Source organism: Erpetoichthys calabaricus, chromosome 1 (genome assembly GCF_900747795.2).
Source record: "Erpetoichthys calabaricus chromosome 1, fErpCal1.3, whole genome shotgun sequence".
Lineage (NCBI taxonomy): Eukaryota > Metazoa > Chordata > Cladistia > Polypteriformes > Polypteridae > Erpetoichthys > Erpetoichthys calabaricus.
The window spans coordinates 254926537-254941846 of NC_041394.2; the positions used below are offsets into that span (position 1 = coordinate 254926537).

Genomic DNA, 15310 nt, shown 5'->3' on the forward strand with positions numbered 1-15310 from the left:
CTGCAGAACACATTCTTTCTAGAAAACTAGGGACCACACTGTTAATTTGTTGTTACAGTTTGCAGTTACATGAAAACAGAGTCTCTTCAACAACATCAAGCACAATGATGGAACTATCCCAGAATGTGTGCCAATCTACTGTAGAGCACACCCATGCACTCACTGATGTATAAGTCACCAGAAGCATGGGAAATTAGAAAACTGGAAAAAAGCAAATAAAAAATGCAGACATGAAGAAAATGTGCAAACTGAAAACGCATAGTGACCAAGCTAGTATCTAAACCTAAGACTCTGGAGATTACATGTGTATTTTGATTCTTGAATATGCTGTTTTTGTCAGAAAAAAGTTATTCATACAGCTGAACTCAGCAATATTGATTGTTGGGGATTGTTTTTACAGATTTAAACCACTCCAAAGGTCAACATTGAATAAAAAAATATTTTTAAGTAAATAATTTTCAAGCAACATAATTTAAGTGTTGCTAACAGGATTATTTAATTAGTAAATACAGTACTTCACATCAAAACACAATGAGCACACATTCACAGGATAAAAAAGAGACAAAGAGAGAGAAGGTGGTTTGATGAATGAGGCTTATCTACTGGCAGGCATGCACTTATGTATACAAACCCTCTAAGGCAAGACCCCATAGACAGACAGACTAAGCCTTGACCTCCAGCACCATTACTCAAAACCACTTCATGGTCTACAGAAATCTAGTGTCAATTTACAGGTGATTAGCCCACAGAATGTGGGCAAACACAATAACTGTAAGAAATGAACATTGCCAATCACTTTACTTTCGGTTCACAATACAGAAAAACAGGAAGTCTTCACATATAGAAACTTGACAAGGCCTGTTTCATCTATAACCTCTTATGTTAAAATATTATCTCAGATCAAATTAAATCATTCCTAGATTGAGTCAGTGATAAAACTGCCACATCCCTGAAAAAAACACCAAACCAAAAAACATAGCAGTTACACAACAGAACTTTGAGTTCAGTAAAGAAGCATTTGTCCAAAGTACATATAGTAGCACAAAACAGAAGTTTCATTAGAGAGATATGTTTATTATAATATCAGTTATTGTGCATCATACTTCACACCAACTTAATTCCAACTAAGGCTGTAGTGGAGCAAGATCTTCTAACATTAGCAATAGTTACAGAACAAAAAACGTGCTGAAAAGCTAATGCCTGGCCTTCTCAGATTTCACACCAAGAGAAGCTTGCAAAAATAACCACCAATCAAGTCTCAGATAATGGCCATTTATGACATCCAAGAAAAACCTTAAGGGAGCAGGCAAAATTCACAAAAAAGACATACTTTGATAAGAAACCATGTTGAATTAAAATACTTTTATTTTTATAAATGTACATTTTTTGAATCTGATTATTTAATTTAATTATTTTATTCACCCCACTCTTCAACAACAGGCTCAGAAGAACTATCTAAAAAAAAGTTGTACCAAAAAAAGGCAAATTAGTTTAAACTGCCTTGCGTGAACTACCCCAAGTATGCACATGCTATATCGTGTATACTTGTAGGATTAGGTGTGAGAAAAAAATCAACATAAATAGTAAGTTGGACCATTTCGGATTCATCTGTAAACATAAAATGTACGACTTTGGCAACTTGGATGAACATGTTAAATAGACAGTGATAAAGCCAGGAACTGCATACAGCAGCCAACCATTATTACTCCATTATTACACTCTCCAATTTCCTATTGTATTGTTTTCTGTTGTGGCTGTCTTATAGCTCCAGATGACTGGGTTTGAATCCCAGTCTGATCACTGAATGTTCTCCCCATGCCTATGTTAAAGTTTCATCCACATGCTCTGGGCTGGCATGAATGCGTGTGTGAGTGTGTGCCTTGTGTTGAACTGGTACCCTGTTTCAGGATTAGTTCCTAACTTGTGCTTAACTTGTCTGAATGGGCAGTGGCTCCCGGTGACTCTGAACTGGATTAAAAGATTTAAAAGTGGATGGATGGAAGGCTATTATGGTATGTTCACAGCTTTTTTGGCAAATATTGATAAAGCAGACAAGAGACACTGCACCATATCTAAACGAAGCAGTAGGGTGGAAAGTGGGAACTACATCAAGGTCTTTTGTGAATCTACAGATTACTCAGGTGTGAACTACGAAGTTGACTGAAATGCACTCTCTTTTTGTATGTCTAGTGTGTGACATAAAAGCAGGGGAGTAATCACAGGACAAAGTATCTCACTTTGGGAATGAGAAACTGCTCAGATAACTCTGCAGAGCAGTCTCCTGCTTATGCAGGGACAAATGATTTGTTTCTGCATTTGATAAACTCTAATAAATGTAATATATTAACAAATCAGAACAACATTTCGCAGTGACAGACGAAAGAGCTGCCTGAAATGTGTTTTATTTCCCTAATCTATGATGTCAGAATTGGTATGCCTTTCTTGAAGGATGGCCAATGTAAGTGTTTGGGAGCATAAAAAAGCCTGTTGAGATGCACAAACTACCTGTGCAGGTGACAGAGATAGCACCAAGGTTCAAGTGTGGCTGGGGTATTATTTGAGTGGGAACTACAGACAAGCAGTTGTCTTAATTATAATGTTATTAAATTTGAAAAGTGAAGTGCTTTAATTACAATGCCTTGTTGGAAGAAAGAGTGAGAATTTTTGGGACAAAATTACATGTAAATTTAGTAAATGTAAAGTGATTTAGACTGCTACACAAGCTAAATGAAAAACATTACTAAAAAAAATAAAACAAGGGGTAGTACATAAGAAGGTAATAAATTCACAGTACTTGCAAAAAGCTTCTTCAAAAGTTGTTAACCAATATTTTGTTTTACAGTAGGCTTTTTAATATTATATATACCAAGTCACTTTTAGTTCTGGTAAAAAATTGCTTTAGTTGAAATGAACAGACAAAATTAACCTTATTGTAGAGTAAAGTCAGCAGCTATATTGCAATTCACATAGTGCCCCATGTGAAGTCCTTTATTTACTTTTTATTTTGATTTTGTAAATAAAAATATCCTGCTTATTTCATAATTTATCATTCTGAAAAATGTGAAAACCAGCAGTGTGTATTTATTAAATCTGTTAAAAACTTAACTTTGTCTTCTTACTTACTTCTTTATAAAATAAGTAATATACTCCTTTCCAAAATTATAGCACTTTCCAAAATTATAATACCATTCAATATTTCTCTTCTTTAAAAACAGAATTGAACCATTAGAGGTTTTACCTGAGATACCGTTAATCAGCATTACTTTATGCAGTGTTAACTGTTTTCACCATAAGTACAATATGTCTTTTAGAATAATTCATAAAATAATTCTAAGATTATTGGGATTTTGAGCACTTCAATTGTTCTAATACCCTTAATCAAAAATTGAAAAAAAAGCTAACATGAACACAAGAAAAAATATACATTATTCTTTTCTTTGCTTCCATTCCCTTTTTAAACACATAAGCCTTTTCAATCTTCATGCTAAATTTACTTTGACATTATTGTTTATATCAAAAAGTAATTTTTTTGCATTTGGGGTGAATTTACTTTTAGAGTAAGTAACTTCAGTATTCAGAAGGGAAACTGACATTTACATTTCTAAGATACTCTTTCTTGCTGAATATAGATTTTGTACATTAATTTTAAATCATTTCAATTTAGCTTATTCAATTTTACTTTGCAAGACAGCTTACATATTTTTAGTGCACCAAACCAGCAGCAAGTATTAAATAAGGTGACAAATTATTGTTTAAAAGTATATATGCAGGAATTTTGAAGTAAAAGCTCCATTTACAAAGTAAAGAATTAATATACAACTTTCTATGTACTTTAGTTACTATGAATTACATTTGAAATATATATTATAAAACTAACTTTTATGTACACTTTCAACCATCATTCTATATGAAAAAACTTACTACACCTAAGTGTTAAGAGTACAAAGGCAAACTTTTCAATGATGTATAAATACTTGTATAGCTATCTGTCTCCTCACATTTTTATTTACATTAAATGTTCTACCTATCTCTCTATTTATCCATCTTATCAGAACCACTATTAAGACTTTGTACATGTATTGTCTTGAAGGAAACAAATTTATGATGCCAGGATTAAACAGTACTTTTTTCTTCTTCTTTTTTTTAATGACTTTTAGATTAGATTAGAATATACTTTATTTACATAAGTCAATTCAATTTCATAATTCTGAACTCACATTTAACTGTAAAACATATAAAAATGAAGGAATATGTTTAATAGGTAATTTATTGTAAAGCTCTTTAAATAAAAATTTACAAGCAATGTGAGCAGAAACCATCAAGGGAGAAAATATATGAAGTTAAAACTAATAGAATTACATTAAGTTAGCTGCATGTCATATTCAAATAAATTAGAAATGCACATTTAACTGCCTTAATGAGCATTAAAAACTTTCACATTATAGCATTAATTCAAAGGTTTACTAGAATTGGTCAAACTTTTCATGTATAATAATCATCTGTTTCTCCTAATAAATAAACCTAAAAATATCCTGCGTAAAGACCGAAGGTTTCTCAATATAATTAAAGTTTAGTCAACTGCATTATTACAATTTTAAGATATTAATATATGATTACAATTACTATAAAAAACAAATAAATATATCAATGTAATAATTAATAATAATGTCCTTTTCACTTAGTAAAATATACACTTACAGAGATACAAAGCACAAAAGTATTTGACATAAACCCCAAAATTAGTATTAAACAGTATTAAAGAATGAACAAACTTTCATGTGACATTTTACTTATGCAAATATTCTTCAGCACCTACATTCATTTTCCATCACATCTGGTCCTAGCTTTCCTTTTACAAATATCCCCACCCCCATGTTAAAATATAGCAATTGAGACAAAACATAACAAAATTCTGCATTTTGATCTACCGGTAATTGCAAAACATATTTTAAATACTAAAATATTTAAAATTCATGTATTCATTACTGCAATTTACAAAATGTTCTCCTCTGATTTCACTATAATCTGATAGCTAAACTAATTAATTTGATCATTTAATCATTTGGATGAAACTGACAATTCATTTGCATCAAAATATGCCACTAACCCACTTTATTAATTTGTTTTAAACTATCAATCCAAAAAAAGACAACAAAAAAGGAACAAAAACATTGCACATTTAAAAACAAAATAATCACATTGATAGTAAAGCATTGTATTGTTTGCCATTCTTGAACTTTAAAGAAAACTTTTTGGCAGAAGTACAAAAGGTTTTTGACAACTTTTGCCAAACTTATGAAATGAAAGAAAATGTTCCGGTGATATGTATAAACTGCATTATGTACCATTTATAATTCGTCACTGGATAAGATACTGAACATTCCAAAAGCTTAATTGTTTAAGAACAAAGACACTTTGGGTACTTCCATTTTTCATGTATCAGTTTGTTTTTGGACAGTGAAAAAGAAATGGGTACATTCAGGCAGCTTACATACATACAAATGTAAAAACTGTATATTCCAAAATTTAAGTTATTGACTGTTAAAATTTTGCTCGAATTAAAAATATGATATTTTGGTACAAATCTACTACCACCATGCTCTGCCTGCTTAACACAACAAATGACATGGGTGGCACTAAAGGGCATTGTGTTTTTAAAATTTTAATTATTTCAGCAGCGCGTGCGTCATCCTCCTGTCTTTCTATAAATAACTGCACTGGCATCAAAAGTTTTTCACACATCTTGGAAGAAAAAGTTCATGTTCAGCATCAATTCAGCGTGTGGAAAGGTGAACACGTCAGATGGCACGCTGTGGCCGAAGCAAGCCACGAGTCAAGAGCACAACGCTGGAAGGCAGCTCACAAAATTTTCGCAGATATTTTCATCCTAACAACGTATACAATTATGAGAATAAACAATCCTACATGAAGATAATTACACACATCTGAGATTGTACCATGCTGAAGTTGGAAGAATGGTTTGAACATGGGACTTGGTTAACAATAAGGCACCATTTAGGCAAAAAAATCAATTTGAGTAAAACTACTGTATATTGAACTGCTAGCTCAATTATTGAAACACATATACATTCAACTTTATGTACTGAATCAAATATATACATAATGGATGGATGACAAATGCGTACTCAAATCATATTATTTATTTCCTAAATGATGCCTAATTCTCTGTGTACTTTGTATATTAACAGCTTTTCTGCTATATCAGAGACTTTATTACCAATTACAGTAATTTCTGAAAAACAGTATTTCCTGATGAAATGTTGATGCCTGGCACAAATTTTGGATAGCTGCAGTTTTAAATAACAAATTTATAGTAAACACTATTCCTTATTTGGAGAAAGATCTCACCCCATTACCAGAGAAAGACTGTGATGGTGCAAATCATTAAGTCTTCCATAGACAATAAGAGAAGTGTCATTCCTGGCAATATTTTCACGACAGTTTCCATGATAAACAAGTTATTTATATGAACAATAAACCTGCATTGTAACAAACTGTAAAATGACAAGAAAGCTGTCACCCCACTGTGAAAGGCAAAATAAGTCATGGTCAAAGAGACAGACACAAAATAAAGTGTAGATGCAGTGCCAGGTAAGAGTGTGCACATGCAACAAAACGTAAGCGAATGAAGAACCACCATTTTTGTTGCAGTAACTGTGCAAAGAGTGCAAAAATAAGAATGCAGACTGATTATGTGTGCAGTTTTATATTCAGTTTATCATGTCACCTACCATTTACATATACATTCTGTGAAATATGTAAGTATTGCTGTCATTTTTATAAATGATTTATACAGAAAAAAAAGTTTTTTACTTCATGTGTTATTTTATATTGTCAGCTGACTGAAAAGAGTTGTTTTGCTTTTTACAATTAAATACTGAAGCAGCAGTGTAACTTTGGAAATCCACTTGTGTCACAGCATCCCTTCGGTTCTGTCTCACTCCAGGTAGAATAACGCAGTGCCATGTGGCATGATCCACATATACTTTAATAAAAGAAAACTGTGGCAAGTGTCACTGTAAAGATGCCAAGCATCTATGCAGATGCAGGCTATTTAGTAATAAGCCTGCATACCACTTTCAGCTTACAAATATGTGAACATGGCTGTAAATTTCTAAACTATTTCTACAAAAAATGGTAGTTTCCTCATTCATGTGTTATTTTATGTTCCTATTTGATTAAAATGTATTATTTTGCTTTTCACTAAAAATACTAATAAATAAATGCTTAAGCAGTTTCGGCTGTGTAATCCTGAAGTGAAAGTATATGCAAACAATATACTGTATGTTGTGTTCTAAGAAATTATTTATTTTTACATTCACTTAAGCTGTATTAGACTGTCCATGATTTTTTGTGGTGGTTTCTAAAATGTATGCTGACTTTTTCCTTGCCTCCCTGAGGGATGTATAGTTCATGTGATTAGTCAAGTTTTGCAGACTTAAAACAGTACAGTATGTCATTTATATTCTTATCCATATCCAATATATATATATATTTTCCCTATTACCCTTGATTCCCAGTATGTAGCCCAATTTTGAACCCAGCTACACACTACCGCCTTAAATTGTCACTTCTTTTATTTAGATCATTAGCCTCTGATGTCCAGCTGCGTATTAAGAATCCCTAGTAATACAATGATAATGGATCTGTTTTTAGTGGCGCAGATTGGTATTGATATTGCTGATCAATACTTGAATGTCATACAATATCTGAATATTGTAACAAATTAAACATGTCCTTCAGAACAGCAGTGTATCTACAGTACTTGCAAATGGACAATTTCGACACTATAATACTCCAAGGCTATGGAAGTCCTGGAATTATTCCTGTAACATGACAATGAATTCAGCTTAATTAATGTAGTGGCACACCCAGTCACTAGATCTTCATCCAACTAAACATCTCTGTAACGAGACTGAATGAGTTATTCACAGTTGAGATCTGTCAGTTTACATGAAACAACAAAGGAATGAACCAGAGTGGATTACTCAAAATGAAGGAACGTGTTAATGGATAGGTATATGTAAAGTATCCACATTCAGACAGGCTCAACATTCCAGAATGGATAATGATGAACCATTTGTCCTCTACTAGTAATGCAACATTTGCATGTAAATATTGGACCAGTTCTTTGCTGAATATGCCAAATTGTAGACTAGAGACACATACAATCAATAAGGAGTGGAGCTGCTGTATTCATAACTTCACTACATAACTACATAACTACTAACATAATAAAGCCCATTGTGGCACTTCTTGTGTGATTTTGGGCTATACAAAAATAAATTGTATTGTATTGTATTGTATAACTGCAGTGATGTCACCATTTCATATGCAGAAAAAGAACTGACTGTATCTTTTCAGGCTATAGGTAAGGAAAGTGCATTGCTCATTTTTAAACCTAGGGTCTAAGATGCAAACTCATGGTTCTGAATTTAGTAGAAGGAGCTTGAACTTCTTACTGTATGGAGATGCATTCCTAGCATTAACTGTAAGGATGTCTTTTGAAGAACAGTTTAGAGGGCAATCCTAGAATGCCATGAAGACCATCACCATCAAACAAGCAATAAACATTTAGAAAATTGCCGGTTTTGACCATCTTTCTGAATCACATCTAAAGCCATATCAAGAATGCATTTGATATCCAAGCAAGAGTCAGGTAAAAAGTCTTAAATTGAAAAAAAAAAACTGCACAACTCATATGGGATATCATGATTGGAATGTAGTCATTAAAATGACAAACTGGACAATATTTTGCCATAATAACATAATTACTGAAGTAAGCACAGCATTTGTCTGGCCAAACTTAATTTATAATCCATCACATATACAGTGGACACATTCCAAAGTCAGGGTGAAAGACCTAGCTTAAAAAGGATTAGAAATAATTTGAAGAAAAAAAATCAGTACATTTAAAGTCAGTTATTTTTTCACTATCATAAAAAAATCAGTTGCCCCAATACTTGTGTTAAATGAAGCAACTTGTTAACTTAAAAATTGATTTAAACCTAGGATCTTATAATGGGGTCAACAGAACAATAAAAAATGTAAAAATAAAACTTTTTCAACCTGATAATGTTCCTGAGTGCTGAAAAAACACGACTCAGAAAAGCGCATATCCTTAATATTTTTGTGAGCTTCCTCTTTTGTTTTTAAAGAAGCCCAGCTGTCAATGTTTCACCTCCAAAAATGTGGCTACTTGTAGGCAGCATAATGAATGTTGGAGTTGAAGTTGTACTTTGATAGCGATTATGGCACTCTATTTTTTTTCCAGAGACATTTTTATTTTTCTAAGGATTCACTCAAACAAGCACATATTTTGTACCAATAATAGGTCCAAGCATAAAAATGACCAAATATTTCATTTCTGAATCTTAATTGTAGGAGCCAGAATACAAAAATGAGGAGCTTTAGCAGATTGAAAATTAGAAAAAAGAGAGATACATACAGTAAATGTAGATAGGGAGAGAAGAAAATTTACAGCCCATAGTTATGCAGCCAGGTTGGCAGTGATAGTGACTTAAATTAAAAACTTAAAACATATCCAGAGCAGAGCCCCATTTTTATGCAAGGCTGATGTTTGAGATACTGTGTCCACAACATTAATAGTTTTCTGTAGACACTGTCATATCTGAAATTTAACTGTTAGAAGAAATTGAAGTCTAGAGGACCAGATAAACAATTTTCATTACTGTAAGTTTGTCTATTTATCTTGTTAGGGGAAAGAGGCGCATTGCTTGGTATAGTTGCCACCTAAGCACTACAAGCTTTACAGCTATAAAGACAAATTAAATGAAGTTAATGTAAACTACAGACACATCATTTTTTCATTTTATTTTAACTTTCTGAATATATGCACTTTTAAACAATTTCAGTTGAAAAGCAGTGCAATGCTAAACAGGTTATGTATATATGCTTTATTTTGCAGAATTCTATTCTACCACTTCCAATTAGCTTTTTTTTTGGCTTTTGCTTACATAAAAACTCTACATAACACCAGCCACTGTAAACTGTAAAAAAGAACATATATCCTTTCCTCAGTGAAGATAATGCCAAGAATCTATGGCAAAGTTAATTATTTTCAGCTTTGTTTTATTACCACAAACATATTTTTTTTTTGACACAGTAGTCAAAAATTATGAAATCAGAAGCTTCTGTACCACCACCATCACCTGATTAAAGTCCTGCACAGCTGTCTGTGAATGAAAGCCAATACACCCTCCTGCCACAAGACCCACTGCATTGAATCCTCTAAGAAGAAGCCTTTAGAAAGAAAGAAAGAAAGAAAGAAAGAAAGAAAGAAAGAAAGAAAGAAAGAAAGAAAGAAAGAAAGAAAGAAAGAAAGATTTATTTAGGTTGAATGCTGAGTGGGGGCTGGGCAGTTTTTGGCATGGAATCCCCACAGATTTTTTTTTTCTGCAGGTTGACTAGTTTTTCATTTTTTCTGCCCACCCTGGCCAAATGACCTTGTCATTGGACTGTCATTTAAATACTTCAAGAACCAATTTTATATTTAAGGACTCTACTTCTCTTAATTATACACTGCCTAAAACATTTAAGGGAATACTTAAATCTCACATCAGATCACAATCAATGAATGATGAATGAAATATTCAAGTGGAAAATCTTTACTGAATAATACTATGTAATTCGTTGAGAACAAAATGATGTAACAATGGTCGAAGGAAACCAAAATCACCAACCTGTTAAGGGCTGGATTCAACATCACACCAAAAATCGTAGTCCAAAACTGAAATCACAGGATGATCCAACTTGTGTGAACTTCATCACAGCAACTCATAATGTGACTTAGTACTGTGCATGGCCCAATGACCTTGTATACACTCCTGACAACATCTGCACATGCTCCTGATGAGACAGCAGATGGTGTCCTGGGAATCTCCTCCCAGACCTGGATCAGGGTATCAGTGAACTTGGTAGTGTCGGAGGGTCCCAGAGGGTCTCTGTTGGATTCAGGTTTGGGGAACATGCAAGCAAATCAATGGCATTAATGCCTTTGTCATCCAGGAACTGGCTACACACTCTAGCCACATGAGGCTGAAATTGTCCTGCACCAGGAGGAACCTAGGGCCCACTGCACCAGTTAAGATCTGATAATGGCTCTGAGGATTTATCCTGGTACCTAACAGCAGTGAAGGTCTGTGCAATCCTCCAGGGATATGTCTCCACACACCATCATTGACCCACCACAAAACTGGTCATGCTGAATGATGTTGCAGGCTGCATAACATTCACCACAATGTCTCCAGACTCTTTCACCTGTGCTCAGTGTGAACCTGCTCTCATGTGTGAAGAGAACTGGGTGCCAATGGCAGAGCTGCCAATTGTATGTTCTCTGGCAAATGCCAATCAAACTGCATGGTGATAGACTATGACCACTGGTCCCCTGAGAGGACGTCAGGTCCTCCTGTCACCCTCATGGAGTCTGTTTCCGACAGTTTGGTCAGAAACATGTACACCAGTAGCCAGCTGGAGGTCATTTAACAGAGCTCCTCCTTGCACAAAGGAACAGATACTGGTCCTGCTGCTGGGTTGATGCCTTTATATAGCCCTGTTCAGCTCTCCTCATGTAATGCCTGACCCATCTCCTGGTATTTCCACCATGTTCCTGAGACTGTGCTGGGAGACACACCAAAGCTTCTTGCAACTGCAGATATGGATATGTCATCCTAGAGGAGCTGGACTACCTGTGCAGCCTGAATCGGCTTCAGGTACTGCCTCATGCTACCTGTAGTGACAAGGATACTAGTAAAATGCAAAGCTAGAGAAGAATCAGTCAGGAAGGATAAGGAAAAAGCAATTGTCTGTGGCCACCATCTGCAAAGCCATTCCCTTTTTGGGGGTTGTCTTGCTGTTGCCTCTCCTGTGCACTTGTTGACATTTTCATTTGTACCAAATGCTTCCTAACTGGACAGATTGATATCCCTGAAACTTCACTGACTTGATGTTAGACTGTGATGATTAAGCATTCCCTTAATTTTTTATCAGAGTATATCTATTTTATGTAAGTGTGCATTGCTTATGTATACTATTTATCATTATTATTCTTTTTATTTTTCTTCACATGTACTTCTTTGACAACTTGCAATGCACTTTGAGCTACTATTGATTACTGTGCTACAGAATGCTATTGTTAAAATGGATGCATTTGGTAAGTTTAAGGCATTTGTTTTAAGTTTCTACAGGAACCCTATTGACCTCCACTATAAGCAGATTGAATTAAAACATTATAAACTTCATTTAACAACAAGACTTTATGAGATAAATGAATGTATGCACACAACTGTGGAATAATAACATTCTAAAAATATTGATGTTAGCCCTTAATGTCTAAACAACCTTTTTTTTTTTATATACCACCTTCCTATAGTTAACACTATCCGAATCTATATGCAGGATTTTAAGAAATTAGCTACATCAAAGAAGTAGCCAACCAAGGATCAGAGATGGAGCCTGTGCTTTATCTATACATAAAGGCAAACTGAAATTCCCTGTATTATTGCATTAACAAGACATTGCTATTAACATTTGTTTTGTCCTTCTACTTGTGTAATTAAACATGGCTAAGATAGGCAGCACCATTTTAAGTCAATTATCAATAAACAGTTTTAGTGCGGCATTATTTTAGTAAAGCAAAGTAAAACTTTAATATTCAGCATACTCAGTTAAAAATGATTAGGCAAAACAGTAATCTGTAGGTATCATCTGTATGGCTGTGGTAACAATCCCACTGGCGTTGGCTGATCACATTGATCCTTACTCTCTCTATATACTGTACAGGTGCTGGTGATAAAATTAGAATATCATGACAAAGTTGATTTATTTCAGTAATTCCATTCAAAAAGTGAAACTTGTATATTAGATTCATTCATTACACACAGACTGATGTATTTCAAATGTTTATTTCTTTTAATTTTGATGATTATAACTGACAACTAATGAAAGTCCCAAATTCAGTATCTCGGAAAATTAGAATATCAATTAAGACCAATGCAAAAAAAGGATTTTTAGAAATGTTGGCCAACTGAAAGGTATGAACATGAAAAGTATGAGCATGTACAGCACTCAATATTTAGTTGGTGCTCCTTTGGCCTGGATTACTGCAGCAATGCGGCGTGGCATGGAGTCGATCAGTCTGTGGCACTGCTCAGGTGTTATGAGAGCCCATGTTGCTCTGATAGTGGCCTTCAGCTCTTCTGAATTGTTGGGTCTGGCGTATTGCATCTTCCTCTTCACAATACCCCATAGATTTTCTATGGGGTTAAGGTCAGGCGAGTTTGCTGGCCAATCAAGAACAGGGATACCATGGTCCTTAAACCAGGTACTGGTAGCTTTGGCACCTTGTGCAGGTGCCAGGTCCTGTTGGAAAATGAAATCTGCTTCTCCATAAAGTTCGTCAGCAGCAGGAAGCATGAAGTGCTCTAAAACTTCCTGGTAGACAGCTGCGGTGACCTTGGACCTCAGAAAACACAATGGACCAACACCAGCAGATGACATGGCACCCCAAACCATCACTGACTGTGGAAACTTTACACTGGACCTCAAGCAACATGGATTCTGTGCCTCTCCTCTCTTCCTCCAGACTCTGGGACCTTGATTTCCAAAGGAAATGCAAAATTTACTTTCATCAGAGAACATAACTTTGGACCACTCAGCAGCAGTCCAAAGGCGAGACGCTTCTGACGCTGTCTCTTGTTCAAGAGGGGCTTGATACAAGGAATACGACAGCTGAAACCCATGTCTTGTATACGTCTGTGCGTGGTGGTTCTTGAAGCACTGACTCCAGCTGCAGTCCACTCTTTGTGAATCTCCCCCACATTTTTGAATGGGTTTTGTTTCACAATCCTCTCCAGGGTGTGGTTATCCCTATTACTTGTACACTTTTTTCTACCAGATTTTGTCCTTCCCTTCGCCTCTCTATTAATGTGCTTGGACACAGAGCTCTGTGAACAGCCAGCCTCTTTAGCAATGACCTTTTGTGTCTTGCTCTCCTTGTGCAAGGTGTCAATGGTCGTCTTTTGGACAACTGTCAAGTCAGCAGTCTTCCCCATGATTGTGTAGCCTACAGAACTAGACTGAGAGACCATTTAAAGGCTTTTGCAGGTGTTTTGAGTTAATTAGCTGATTAGAGTGTGGCACCAGGTGTCTTCAATATTGAACCTTTTCACAATATTCTAATTTTCCGAGATACTGAATTTGGGACTTTCATTAGTTGTCAGTTATAATCATCAAAATTAAAAGAAATAAACATTTGAAATACATCAGTCTGTGTGTAATGAATGAATCTAATATACAAGTTTCACTTTTTGAATGGAATTACTGAAATAAATCAACTTTGTCATGATATTCTAATTTTATGACCAGCACCTGTATATGACAATTTGCAAACTGCACTATTTTTTCTCACAAAATATGACAATTTGCAAACTGCACTATTTATTCTCACAAAAACTGTTAATAAGGTGTAACAATCAGTTTAAATATTTTTCCTCCCCAAGTTTCCAATAAAAATAAGGAGAGATAAAAACTTTTTTATGCTAATAAATAAATAAAGCACACTGGGAAGATTTTATAGGCTTGGGGAGGATTTTAGTATTGGTTTATGAAAAATGATTTGAGCAATATAAATGTATTAATCTATGTGCAATTGATCCAGGACCGTCTCGCGATGACGTAGAACATAAGATTCTTGCAAGACACGCCGTACTTACAATCAATATCAAATAAGACAATGGGGCAGCAAAACATTCAGTCTTGTGAAGGATTTGAGCACACACAGATCCAGGGTATCAGTGCATATAAAGCGTATAAGGACAATACGTTATAAATGAAACGTCGACGACTAAGTGAAGAAGAAAGCAGCGTGGAGAAAAGAGACTCGAAACCGTTGGAGAGAAAAAAGAGCAAAAACAAAAAATAATCTAGGTGCAAATTCAGAAAATAAGGAAAGTAATTACCAGCCCATAACAAGTGGAATTGAAACAAAGCACGTCCAATCGGGCTCAGAATTAAAAGACAGAGTAAAAGACAAAGTAGAACTTCATAAACACGTTCACAAACGTTGGCACTTTATACATGCAGAGCAGATTATGAAAGCAGTGGAATTCGAAAGGCTCAAAAAAAAAATGTTTGTGTGATACAAATATGGAGAAAGTTACAGAAAATGAAAGTAGGAAAATTGGAAAGTATAAAAAAAAGAAAGTAAAGATTGCAGTAGCGCAAACAAACGGAAATTATTACTCGAAAAAGGGAAAATAATCACCATGGA

The 15310-nt window shown here is 34.7% G+C and overlaps 1 long non-coding RNA gene across 1 annotated transcript in view; it reads right to left on the minus strand.

Moving 5' to 3' along the window:
• LOC114661150 (uncharacterized) overlaps nucleotides 1-15310 on the minus strand; it is a 240704-nt gene that overhangs the window by 123996 nt on the left and 101398 nt on the right. The gene's annotated exons all lie outside the window — the stretch shown is intronic.